The sequence below is a fragment of the Lygodium microphyllum genome, chromosome 25, assembly GCF_053477565.2.
Source record: "Lygodium microphyllum isolate KBCC chromosome 25, Lygodium_microphyllum_v1.1.10, whole genome shotgun sequence".
NCBI classification, from domain to species: Eukaryota; Viridiplantae; Streptophyta; class Polypodiopsida; order Schizaeales; family Lygodiaceae; genus Lygodium; species Lygodium microphyllum.
Window position 1 is genome coordinate 49,155,327 of NC_141159.1, and position 14,154 is coordinate 49,169,480.

Below are 14,154 nucleotides of genomic sequence, written 5' to 3' on the forward strand. Positions count from 1 at the left end.
ATGAGCTTCTAAAAACTATTCAAACTTATCTAAAATACTCCCAAAAACTTCAAAATCAACTAATAAATATACAAAATCAATTAAAAAATAACCAATCAGTCCATAAAAACAACAAGAAATCAAGTAATTTCAGCTATAAACACCATCATCATTGCCACAAATCTTCAAAAAGATAGCTTCTTAAACAAGTTGAATATCCGATCACTACGACCCCATCACATAGCAAAATCACCATCACACATATACACATGCAAAACACAAAACAACCATCCAAATAGCACCTCTGAAAGAGAGACATCATTATGAATCATAAAAAATATATCCATGGGTATCAATGAAGATGATCCCATTTAAAATCTTGATGATTACAGAAATGATCCATGGATATAGATTCATCACAAAAGTCTTAGGAGGATTTTGGAAAAACTGCAGGTAACACATCCTCTCCACCAATACAAGATATCGACTAGGAAAACAAAGCGCATAAAAGTACAATATGTCTAGTTTTTGGGAATCAATATTCACATTCACATTCACACACAACTTCGGGATTGACTTCTAATCATTATGCAAATGCCGGTGCATGTATGCAAGATACCAAGCAAAGTGAGTAGTCAGTCTCATTGAAGGATCCGTTGAAGAGACTGAGAATACAGTTGAGAAAAATACAGATAATTTTGAAAAGCTTGGCTACCAATCGTCCATTCCCTTGGAATCAATGGCCAATTTATTTGAGGTCTGGTAAGAGAATTTGCTAAACTTCATCCCTGTCGTCTAGGAAACTTCTGATCAAAGCTTGTATAACCATTAACCAACTAAGGGGGATGAGGGATAAAAGTGGTAGGAGAGGGAAGAGGAACAAGTGAGAGAGGATGAAGGGATTGGTAAGAAAAATCATAAAATGAAGAATGAGCTAAAGAGGTATTAGTTGAAAATTTAGGGGAACTAGTTAAAAAGGGTGTTAACAAGTATGCTAGAAAAATGGAAAGAATGGCTATGGATGGGGAAGGACAAGAAAGAGGGAAAAAAACATGATCCTCAATAAAAGAAAAACGAGTGAAAATAGGGATCTGAGGAGCACCTTGGGGTTGAAATAGAAGGGGTAAAATAACACGTGGATTAGTTTGATAAAGTTAAAGATACGTTTCATATCTATGGGCTACTGATAATAAGATAAATAAGGCACTGATGGACCTAAGATAGATATGCAATCATAAGCATCAAAGAAAGATGAATCAAAAGGAGATTGCTTAGAAAGGTGGGCTAAGTTGGTTAGTATTTTGCACATGAGAAGAGGCTTTTTTTTGACATTGATTCAAAATCACAGAATCAATCATTGTATGCCAAGAAGTCTTAGGACAATAAATCACTTTGGAGGAATATGTTTGAAACATCTGATTTATCTAAAACTCTAAATGTTTGACATACAAAATAGCTTGTACTACTACATCCCCCACATACCAAGCCATGTCTTCATCATGTGGGATCAATAATTCACCTCGCAAGTACATGTAAGACATAAACATGGTATCTATAGTCATAGAATCCTCAAAAACCATTCTGACCACTTCAATCAACAAATCAAAAGACCAAGATCCACTTCAACCATACTCTAGAAGAGGCAAATCTATTGTGGAAAGCTTAATATAAAATGCCAACTTCCCCTGATAATGCATAAAGAAGGAGTGATTTGGAGGAACAAACTCCTCGACTTCCTCAAATGAAGACTATAACAAGTCCATTCTTGATTGAAGCCTTTTCACCTTGGCTTGGAATAAAGGGTATAATGTGGTATTTCTTTGAAGGATAGCTAAATTTTCACGGGATAAGGAAGGAACTGGCTCTGCAGAGATGGACTCTCTGAAGCAAAACGAGATTGAGCCAATTATTCCTTGAGCTGTTAAATTTGAGTAGTGCTCTGGTCTAGGATAGTTGTAGTTGATTTGAGATTTTCTGTCAGGGAAGCTATCAAAGCTTTTAGTTCTTGAGCCGCCTTCAACAACCTATCCCTCTCCTCAGTCATAGTAACAACTTGGGATTTAATCTCTACCAACTGAGCCTGCAAAGTAGAGATCTCCTCTTTCTAGATATCAATGACCTTAGTTTGTTGCTCTATCTATGTATAAAGGGCATAAAAGTTTTCTTTGGCAGAGGCTAGCTCAGTATTAGCTTTATTCAACACCTCCTTGGACTACTAAACCTCTTCATAAAAAGAAGAATAAAGTTGTTGGATACAAGCAGTAATAACTAAGAGTTCAATAAAGCTTTGGATGTCTTTGCATAAGAAGGGAATTGCATCTCCTCTCACGAGACATTGCACAGAGAGAATGGACATATCCAAAGTACCATCTCTATGTGCTCTAAAAAGATTTGACTTTATAAGGAAATCAGGCCGATGACTACAAGAGTGAACATGAATTGGAACTGGAGAAGTGGAAACCAGTATTGATTCAAGAACTTGCTTAAGACACTTTCTTTGAATGATCATAGGAGGGGAAGAATCAACATAGTTAATGATAACATCATCATCTTCAGTAGGACGAGGAGGAACCTCTAGAGGATCAACTGGTAGTGTGGGAATTTCCTTCGCATGGGCAACATATGTTAGGAAAACATAGAGGTAAGATCCAAATGTGACACTAGTCACATTATCCCTCGTGTATTTGATAAAATGTTGATCCATTTTAGCTAAGAGGTATGAACTCCAATCAATGCGATACTTTTCAGCACCGTGCGCGAGAATTTGTAAATAACAACCACTAAACCTGTCCTGAAGGAACTAGCACAACTATTTACAGAAAGGATTGGAAATCATGGACACACTAACTCCTAAAGTAGTGATAACCGGCTTTGGATCCAAGACATCCTGAGTTTTCTTCTATAACAGATAATGGATACACTAACTCCTAAAGTAGTGATAACCCGCTTAAGATCCAAGACATCTTGAGTCTGCTTCTATAATAGCTTCAGAATATCCTCATTGGAGAACAGTTGACAAGTAGTAGGAAAAGGTTTCCCATGGTATGGTAAAGCAAGATCTTTGCTTAGGCTCTTAGGCGTCATGAGGATAACTGTACCACGAACATGGCTAGACCTCTTGTTATAAGATGTTAAGAACTGATCACGCATGTCAGAGCCATCTAGGACAAGTGATAGTGGAAGTGTTACAAATTTGGATAGCCCAGCCTTAACAATAAGGTCCCAATCCAGCAATAGTGAGTAATCATGCGACACCAAGGGAACATATTGGACCGGGCAAGGAGTACGAGGAAGTGCCATTCAGATGGTTCATATACACACCGCACACACACAGAGACAATCATAAGAAATGCTTGCAAAATAGAAAAATAATAGCAGATAAGATATCAACAACAAAAAACTCACATGGACCTGACAGAGTAACTGACCACCCCAAGCAATCTATATCTTGAAAAATATTTGCATAACCTCTCTACCTATGCGACTGAAAGCTTCATGAAATTCATACAAACAAGCACCCAATATCTCCATATCATGCAATCCAAATAAAATATAATCAAATCACACCGTCTCCCTGACTCCAATCAAACGACCAAAGAAAAATTGGACTAAACCAAATCACAATTGACTGATAACCAAACCTCAACTTACTTAGACGGTCAATAGGGACTAAGATTGACAACCACATCACCTATCCCACATAGCGTTTGGTGTGCAGATCGGACTCTGTATGCTCATGTAGTGAATGCCGGAAGGTCCCCAAGAACAAAAGAACTCTACTTTTTGCACAAAACTCAAGGTAGAAAGCATGCACGACATGAACAAGAGACCAATTGGGTGCAATCTCCCCCCATGCCTTGTGTGAGCGCTCCACAAAGCATGTATTTTATGTATTAATCATCTTTAAGCTCAAATAATAGCCCAAATTACAAAATAGAACGCTTTTGGCTTTTGAGTTTGCTTTAACACAAAATATAAATAAAGCTAATGGACGGGCGCCCAAAGAGTCAGGCATACCTAATACAATGTCCAAATACAAATATCATAATCGTGCGCCCATGCACATACAAAATAATAAATAAATATCCAACGCCTCAATAAATAGGTGTGACAAAATATAGGTGCCATTGCTAAGGTATGCGCCCATCAAAATATAAATGATAACTCGAATACACGCTATCCTCCAATGCTTTCCTCCGCCACTGCTGCTATCTCTACACATCAACTGAAGCATTCACAATCGTTAGTAAAATAATACAATTAAACCGACAAAAGTGAATACCTAGCAGTCTTCAGCTACATAAATAAATCAACTGGTTAGAAATCAATCCTAACCTTAATTTATTACGAGTGCACACTCTAAAATCATAAATGTTTATTAATTTAATATGTATTTTGCGGAATCACCCGCTATGGAATCACCCATGTATACACTAAATTAATGAAACGCCCGAAAAGGATAGGCGTCCCCATCAACTTCTCGCACAAAGAATCCACTTTGTGTACGAGCCCCGGTCAACAAAGTTTACGGAATCCACCGTAAAACCTCACGGAATCCACCGTGGCATGGAATCTACCGTGAAATATGCCTCCTGGCATCATACCCCCGGGGTGGGATAGCAATTGTCCTCAATTGCTATTAGCTCAATGTGGAGCTAACAAAGTGGGGAAAGCATTTAAGTCTCTAGCGTACATCCATTGGGCTTCCTCAACAGGATGGTTTTTAAACTTGACCAAATATCTAGAATATCTACGTCCAGTTCTAGTGGTCATGAAATCAGTATCTATGATATCTTCAGGTTCAAGTATTTCAGTCTCTTCATCTAACAAAGGTGGGTTTTCATAAACAGGGTGTACAGGTAATTGGCCTCTAAAGGGTCTAATAAACTAATGTGAAATGTGTTGTGAATTTTCCAGTGAGGTGGTAATTCTAACTTGAATGCATTGTCATTGATTTTGTAAATGATCTTAAATGGTCCATAGAATCTAGGTGCTAATTTCACAACTGGGTGTTTATCTACACTTTGTAATCTACGTTTTTCTATTCTCAACCAACATAATCATCAACTTTGAAATTCATGGTCTGTCTTTTCTTATTGGCTTGTTTTGTATACGATTGTTGGGCTTTGGTAATCATGTCTTTAACCTCAGCAAAAATAGTAGCGTGCATATTAGCAATATCATCAGCACTCTGAATTCTATTTGATAAAGATGCAACAGGTGTACACAATCTATAACCATAAATCACTTCAAACGGTGCTTTCTTTGTAGATGCGTGTGGTGTATTGTTATATGCAAACTGCAGTAAATGTAAATATGTGTCCCATGTCTGTGGTTTAGAAATAGTGTAAGCACGTAAAAGATCTAAAATAGTACTATTAGTGGCTTTTGTTTGTCCATTAGTTTCAGGATGAAATGCAGATGAGAAATCAATCTTTGTTCCTAGGTTAGCAAACAAAGTAATCCAAAAGTTGTTACAAAATCTAGAATCACGGTCAGAAATAATAACTTTTGGTAATCCATGATTAGTGAAAACAGTTTTCAAAAACAATTGTGTTGCTTGAGATACTGTTAAAGTTTTCTTACATGGAATGAAATATGCATGTTTACTAAACCTGTCAACTACAACCCAAATCATATCATGGTTAGCTTTAGTATTAGGTAAACTAGTAATAAAATCCATAGAAATCTATTCCCATGGTCTTGATGGAATAGATAAAGGCATAAGTAATCCATACTGTTTACTATGATGTCTCTTAACTCTTTGACAAATCAAACATTCAGAAACAAAGTTAGATACATCAGTGTCCATATGTGGCCAATAAAAATCTTCAGTCAATGTACGCAAAGTAGATATGATACCTCTATGACCTTGATATGGAGGACAATGAATCTCATTCAAAACAAAAGATCTGAATGGAACTGTAACACATAATCTCTTTTCATAAAACATGAATCCATCATTGTAAGACAGTGAATCAATAGGAATCTAGTTATTTCCAACTAATTTATTCCAATCAGTATGAAAAGTAATGTCCTGATGATAAGTATCTTTCATAGAAGTTAGAGAATCAAATGATATGACAGAGATATTATGAATGGTTGGTCTTCTACTTAATGCATCGGCCACTACATTTTCTTTACCTGGTTGATATTGGATAATGGGATGAAAACTCTGAATAAATGCTGCCCATTTGATATGTCGGTCAGATATTTGAGGTTGACTAAGTAAATGTCTAATACTTTGTTGATCAGTCTTAATCATAAACTCAGAATCCATTAAGTAATATTTCCATTGTCTTAAAGCTTGTACCATAGCTAATAATTCTTTATCATATGTGGAGTATTTAAGTTCAGAGGGTTTCAGTTTACAGCTAGAATAGACTATGGGATGATTATCTTGCATAAGTACGGCTCCTATTCCAGATCCGCTAGCATCAGTAACTACTAAAAAGAATGGTCTATTAAAATCAGGTAGTTGTAATACATGAGCATGGGTTAATGCGTGTTTCAATAAATCAAAAGACTTCTGTTGATTATCAGACCAATGATAAACAATACCTTTCTTTAAAATTTTAGTCAAAGGCAAAGCAAGTAATGAAAAATTTCGCACAAATTTCCTGTAAAAACTAGCAAGACCTAGAAAAGAACATAACTCATGCACATTTTTAGGTATAGGCCAGTTCAATATTGCTTCTATCTTCTTGGGTCAACCTTAATACCATCTGATGACACAATATGACCTAAATATTCAATTTCTGTTTGAAAGAACTCACTCTTTTTCGGATTAGCATACAATTGATTATCTTTCAACAACTTGAAAACCAAAGACAGATGTTCATAATGTTCTTTCTCATTTTTACTAAATACCAAGATATCATTAAAGAATACAATAACACAATGCTGATATTTCAAAAATATGCGATTCATCATTCTACTAAATGTAGCAGGTGCATTAGTCAATCCAAAAAGCATCACTAAAAATTCATAATGACCAAATTGTGTTCTAAATGCAGTCTTAAATATGTCAGATTTATCTAGTCTCACTTGATGATAACCAGATTTAAGATCTATTTTACTAAATATGGCAGAACCTTGTAGTTTATCCATAAGATCATCGACCCTAGGAATTGGATATCTATTCTTTACAGTAATCTTATTTAGGGCACGATAATCAATGCACATACGATAAGTATTATTCTTCTTCTTTACCAACAAAACAGGTGCACCAAATGGAGAACTACTAGGTCTAATCAATCCTCTATTTAGTAATTCCTCAATTTGATTTTGAATTTCTTTTTGCTCTATCTGGTTATGCCTATATGGTGCTTTACAAGGTGGTTGTGTACCAGGAATCAAATCTATTTTGTGGTCTTCAGGACGTGAAGAAGGTAATCTAGGTGGTAGATCTTCAGCAAAACATTCTTTAAATTGTGCAAGGAACTCTTTATGCCTAGGGTGCATATGTTTTTCTTTAGCTTGCAGTTCATTCACCCAAATTAGATAAGATTTACTACTTTTGCGTAATGCACGTTTAGCTTGAGTATGAGTAAGCAGTGGAAAAGCATTAGATGCATGCATACCATACAATGTAATATGTTTTCCTTAAAAATGAATATTAATTGAATGCATGGAATAATCTATATCAAGATTATGCTGATGACGCCAAGGCATGCCTAAAATAATATCACTGGACTGTAATGGTACAACTAGAAAATTCCTTCTTTCAGTGTATTCACCAATTTGAATTTCTAAATCATGCACCTCTTGTGTTCCATTATACTTTGTGCCTAAGAATGCTGCTTTAATGTGGTAATGCGTAGGAACAGTTTGTAATTTCAATTCTTTCACTAACTTTGCAGAAATAAAATCATGTGTACTACCATCATCATGCAAAATGATCTTTTCTTTTCCATGCACTAAACATTTCATTGTCAACAAAGAATGTGGAGTTGGCATACCTGGTAAAGTATCCGAAGGAGTAGTAATGTCGTCTTCATCTTCCGTAAAGTCAGGCATTTCTTCATGTTCTTCATCTTCCATTGCTCCAAGATAGTTGATATGGACAGGTGGCTTCTTCGATTGGCAATTGGCTGCTAGATGTCCAGGTTGATGGCATTTGTAACACACTATAGGTTTGGCTTTAGATACATTGTTTGCAATGGCAGGAAGTCTAGTAATATTAGGATTTGGCTGTGAAGATGGCTTAGGGTTTTGATTGGTATTCGATGATAAAGGAGGTGGTTTTGTTCGAGACTTACGGAAAGATGATGAAGGAAAACGACCTTGATTAAATCTTCTAAAATTTGAATTGAATTGCTTTGAACCATAGTTACCATTTGCTTGAAATTGTTGTGGATGCTTGTCTCTTCCTCGGATCTTGTCTTCAGTATCATGAGCTAAAGAAATTACATCTTCAAGAGTTGCAGGCTTGAACATATTGACTTCAGCGTAGTAATGCCCAAGTAATCCAGACATATACTTGGGCTTGTGAGTCGCTTCAGGTACGTCTTCAAGCATGCGTAATTGGAGTAAGGCATTCCAAAAGCATTCGGTGTACTGAGAAATAGGCTCACGATCTCTTTGCTGAAGAAGGTCCCATTGCTTTATGGCTTTTTCATGGAATTGTGGAGGAAGGAAATTCTGCATAAACTTCTTCTTGAAATTCTCCCAGGTAGTGGGATAATCTATACTCTTACGAACCACGGTCCACCAAAGAGATGCTCTATCCACTAAATGATTAGTGGCACACTTGATTTTATCTTTTTCAACGTATGTTTCCTCATGAAAGTAATCATCAAACTGACTGATGAATGCAAGAACAGTTTTTCCATCTCGAGTGCCATTGAAAGTACGGAATTTGAAATTTCTTTTACTTATCTTTGTTTCTTTGCAGATGGATTGAGCTTCGAGAGTCGCATAGATGGTACGTCGGATAAGATCTTCAGATTGTGGTTCCTCTTTATCGGTAGTCAATCTTTGTAAATTGGCCAATTGAACTTGCAATGCTTGCCAGGCTCGTCGTTCTTCGTTCAACTGCATCATAATTAAATCCAACTTTTGTTCCACCGTAGGTTCAGGAAGATCGCCTTCAGCCATTAAATCATCCATATTTTGTTTCATCATCCTGCAAAACTTCAAAGGACCTCACACTCTGAAAATTCAATTAGCAGGATGAGCGTAGCTCAAGATCGAGTGTACAAGGCTTATATATTTTTATTTGGCTTTCACGGTCTTTGTCTTTGGCAATTGCGAGATTTGAAATCTTTGAAAAATCTACGTTTTGACCTTCTGCATGTGCTGAAACTGGTTCAGCAAGTCTGCGTATGCGAACAAAGTCTTCCAAGGAACAACTTTGCAGTTCGGTGCGTCTGCACAAGAACAGTCCTTATGGGAGTTTTGAGCACAAGTCAGTTCTGACTTCTGGTTACTTGCCGGACTTGCAGAGTTGCAGACTTACGAAACTTGCAGAGTTTTGAAACTTTGTGTGATTTAGGACTTGGGTAACTAAGCTTAGAGCTTAGTGATCAGTAAGTCGTCAAAATTTAGGGGGGGCATTTTTGCTCCGCGAAAATCATGGCGGATGTATACTGACGCCGCTCGATGACGATTTTATGGCATTAAGCTTCTTAAAGCTTAACATTAAGCTTTATAACCTTTAAACTTAAGCTTTGAAGCTTTATGAGAGATATGAAAATTACTCTTTTCTCGGTATAAGGCGACTTGAAGAGAGGGATGTAGGAGTGGTCCTCGGCCGTTACAGGCTGGTCCTTCGCAATTAGAGGCTATAAACAGAGGTTCTTGACCACCAGGAATCCACCCATATCGACCGTTCACGATGAGACTGATCGTGAAGCTCGATCGTTCCAGGAGCTCCGCCTTCGCACAAGATGGGTAGCGATTGGAAGCTCTCGATCTCAGCTTCGCTCTGATACCACTGCTGCGCAGATCGAACACTGTATGCTTGCGTAGTGAATGCCGGAAGGTCCCCAAGAACAAAAGAACTCTACTTTTTGCACAAAACTCAAGGTAGAAAGCATGCACGACAGGAACAAGAGACCAATTGGGTGCAATCTCTCCCCATGCCTTGTGTGAGCGCTCCACAAAGCATGTATTTTATGTATTAATCATCTTCAAGCTCAAATAATAGCCCAAATTACAAAATAGCACGCTTTTGACTTTTGAGTTTGCTTTAACACAAAATAGAAATAAAGCTAATGGACGGGCGCCCAAAGAGTCAGGCATACCCAATACAATGTCCAAATACAAATATCATAATCGTGCGCAACAAAATAATAAATAAATATCCAATGTCTCAATAAATAGGCGCGACAAAATATAGGCGCCATGCCTAAGGTATGCGCCCATCAAAATATAAATGATAACTCGAATACACGCTATCCTCCAATACTTTCCTCCGCCACTGCCGCTATCTCTACACATCAACTGAAGCATTCACAATCGTTAGTAAAATAATATAATTAAACCGACAAAAGTGAATACCTAGCAGTCTTCAGCTACATAAATAAATCAACTGGTTAGAAATCAATCCTAACCTTAATTTATTACGAGTGCGCACTCTAAACTCATAAACATTCATTAATTTAATATGTATTTTGCGGAATCACCTGCTATGGAATCACCCATGTACACACTAAATTAATGAAACGCTCGAAAAGGATAGGCGTCCCCATCAACTTCTCGCACAAAGAATCCACTTTGTGTACGAGTCCCGGTCAACAAAGTTTACGAAATCCACCATAAAACCTCACGGAATCCACCGTGGCACGGAATCCACCGTGAAATATGCTTCCTAGCATCAACGTTCCATTGAAAAAGGAAATAGTGTAATGTGAGGAAAAAGGAAAATTTTAATTGAATGTTCATTTTACAAATTAATTAATAAGGAGTGAACTTTTATTAGATGATAAATCTTAATAAGAAAAAGACGATTCATTTTATCCATTTAAAAAAACTTATTAAGTTTTATGGTGCTTGTTAACATCCTTGATTACGTTTCGACTTAGCGTCTCTAAATGCAAGTTCATTTTTTAAAAATAGCACTTTTTTGTAGTACGTGCACTTGTGGACAACACATTCATTTTATTATAAATTAAAAATATGTGTTTTTGGTATAAAAAGCATATGCTACATGAATTATTGGTTTATTTTAATTAATTAATATATGTATTCAACGTAAATGTGTATGGAAAATGTGGTCAACTTATTCATTTTAATAATTAATGGTGATGTTTGGTGCAAAAAGAAAAATAAGAACTAGAACAAGGTGCCTGGAGGGGGTGTGAATGCAAATAAATCTAAATGCACCCTCAATAACTGATGTGACAGAGAAAACTGCAACCACAACACAATCCAAAAAGTAATCCAGCTAGTTAGAAAATGGATATCATAAGGAAAAAAAAAACAAAACATCATGTCTAAAAAAGTTCAATGTATTTGGGTGTTTTTGTTTTAGGTTTTTTAAATAAAAAATTTAAATCAATGGGATGCGTATCGGTGGATTGTAACAATGGGAACCACGTTGTGTTAGGTTATGTTTAGGATTTCTTCGCTTGCAGGTTTGTATTTTTTTTCTTTTTATGTTGTTTTAGCATGATTGTGTTTGATTTTTATTTTTTATTTTTCATTCATTTCAAGTAGTCAAAAGTTAGCTGAAAATTGAACATCAAAATTCGCCTTTTTTTGCATTTTAAATAATTTTTTGGCTATTTTTTTGATGTTGAAAAGGATTTTTCAAGAATTTACTCATTTGAGGAGTTGGTTCCTATTCAAATAAATATTTTTCAATTTGTTTGGAAACGCTTCAGCTCATGTCAATGTGTCATAATTATGGAAGGAATTTGCTAGAATTTTGATAACATTTTTTTTAATGATTTTGTAAAGATTTTATTAAGTTCTAATTAAATTTAAAGTTTTATGAAGTTGTTTTATGTTCTTCAATTCACAGATTTTCTGTTGATAGGAAATTATCAAATTTAAAAAAAATATATTTTGGCTATTTTTTACAAATGTTCTCATTTAATTTAACTTTTAATGGTTTTTGGACATTTTTAAATGTTTTTATGAATGTTTCAAAATTTAAAAATATAGGGAATAGGGTATCGTGCGTGGAGTGTGTTTGGACTGCGTGTGAATAGCTATAAGCTCACTAACGCATGGAGAAGACCACACATGCATCCTTGTGCATGAACGATCGCTAGCACGACATACACTCACGAATACAGACAAACCACCTGCGAACAAGTGCTAGCACGAACACACAGAATTGGGCTAGCAGGAACCCGCATGTGAATCGGCATGGAAGATCTGCCTACACACGAGCGGTCACACAATGGAGAGGGTGATCACATAGAGGAGGGGTAAGGATAAGGGGGAAAATAAAAATTAATATTTTGGGGGGGGGGGGGAGGTAAAAATGGCAGGGTGGGGGGGGATCAAGTAGGGGTAAGGTTTGGTGGGGGGTAATTGGGTAGGGGTAAAGGTTTTAGGGGATGGAATTAAGGGGTAGGGGGGATTAGATGGGTAGGCCGGAGAGGGATGGGTGGGGGGTAGGGGAGGGGAGGTAGGATGGGGTGGGCGGGTTAGAGGGTGGGGGGCATAGCACGGTGGGGTGGCACGTGGGTTATATGGCGGGGGGGGGGGGGGGGGGGGGGGGGGGGGGTGGGGGGGGCGTAGTAGGGCGGGGTGGCGGGTAGGTTAGATGGCGAGGGTCATAGCAAGGTGGGTGACGCATGAGGTGGCCCCTGAGGCGGTGATGCAGGCAGCCTTGGCAGCGGGGGACGAAGAACATGCGGCAGTGAGGAGGACAAGAGGGAGAAGGGGAGGTAGGAGGTAGGAGGAGGGGGAGAAGAAGGAGGGAGGAGGGGAGAGCACATGTAGGAGAGAGAGAGAGAGAGAGAGAGAGAGGATGATTGGGAGGTAGGATTTTTATTTTTTTAAATTTTTATGTTTAGTATTATTTTTTCAAAAACAAAAAAGAGGTGTAAAGCATGCCCCCTTGTCGCAAATGTGGGTGGGGGATAAAAAATTTTGCATTGATGAGAACAACCACAGGTAGGTGAGAAATCAGGTGATAGAATAGAACACAAAGAATAGTAGCAATGCATGCCAAAGTGAAAATTTTCCGTGCATGCGACATGGGGGGGATAAAAATGAAAAAATGAAACGGAAAAATTAATTCGGAGAGATCCGAGCATTGGATGAAGATGCTGTAAAAAGAAAAACTAGGTAGGTGACGGGAGGAATGGCATGGACAACACATCCGGTGCGTTTGTTAGCAAACAAGGAGGTTCACCTAGAAAAAGATGAAAAATCGGCCACACAAAAATTACACAAAAATTAATTTCACAAAATCTATCCAAAAAAAAGAAAAATTATATGTAATGAGGAGTTGGGTAGGCCTATCATTTCAGAGAGCAGTTCCGACGAGAATAGGACCCATTCATATGGAAAAACGAGAAAAACATACCCGAAAATGGAATCAAAAATTAATAACAAAAAATCAGAAAGTCCGAATGGAATGCAACAAGAACAAAAAATGTTTGGAGTGACAAGATGGATAGGCCTGTCGAGTCGGGACATGATTCCAATGGTAAATGGTGAGGTTCGCATGGAAAAAAAAGTAAAACACACTAAAAAATGTGAACAAAAATTAATTCGAAACAATCCATAGGTCAAAACAAGGAGCAACAAAAAGGAAAAGTGTCCAAGGAGTGATGAGCAATAGGGCTGTCAAGTTAGAAGGTGATGCTGGTGCAAGAAAGGCATGTTCACATGGAAAAATGAAAAAAATGCATAAGGAAATACAATTGAAAATTAATAACAAAAATTTAGATGGTCAAAACGAGGGGGAGGAAAAAAAACATGTCAGTGGGAACAGATAGCTCAAGGCTATCCAAACAGAACATCATTTCGATGAGAAAAGAGCATGTTCACATGGAAAAAACAGAAAAATCGCATAAAAATGAACCCACAAACATGCAAAAATAAATAACATCCAATATGTGCATTGAAAAGATATACTATAAAGAAAAAGTGTATGGAAAAAGGGAAAGATTAGGGCTACTTACATATTCATGAGTGTAATCTTCCCAAAAAGAGAATATTCAATAGAAAAGGGTTGTGTTTTATTCAAGAAAAATGGGTTGTGTTTTA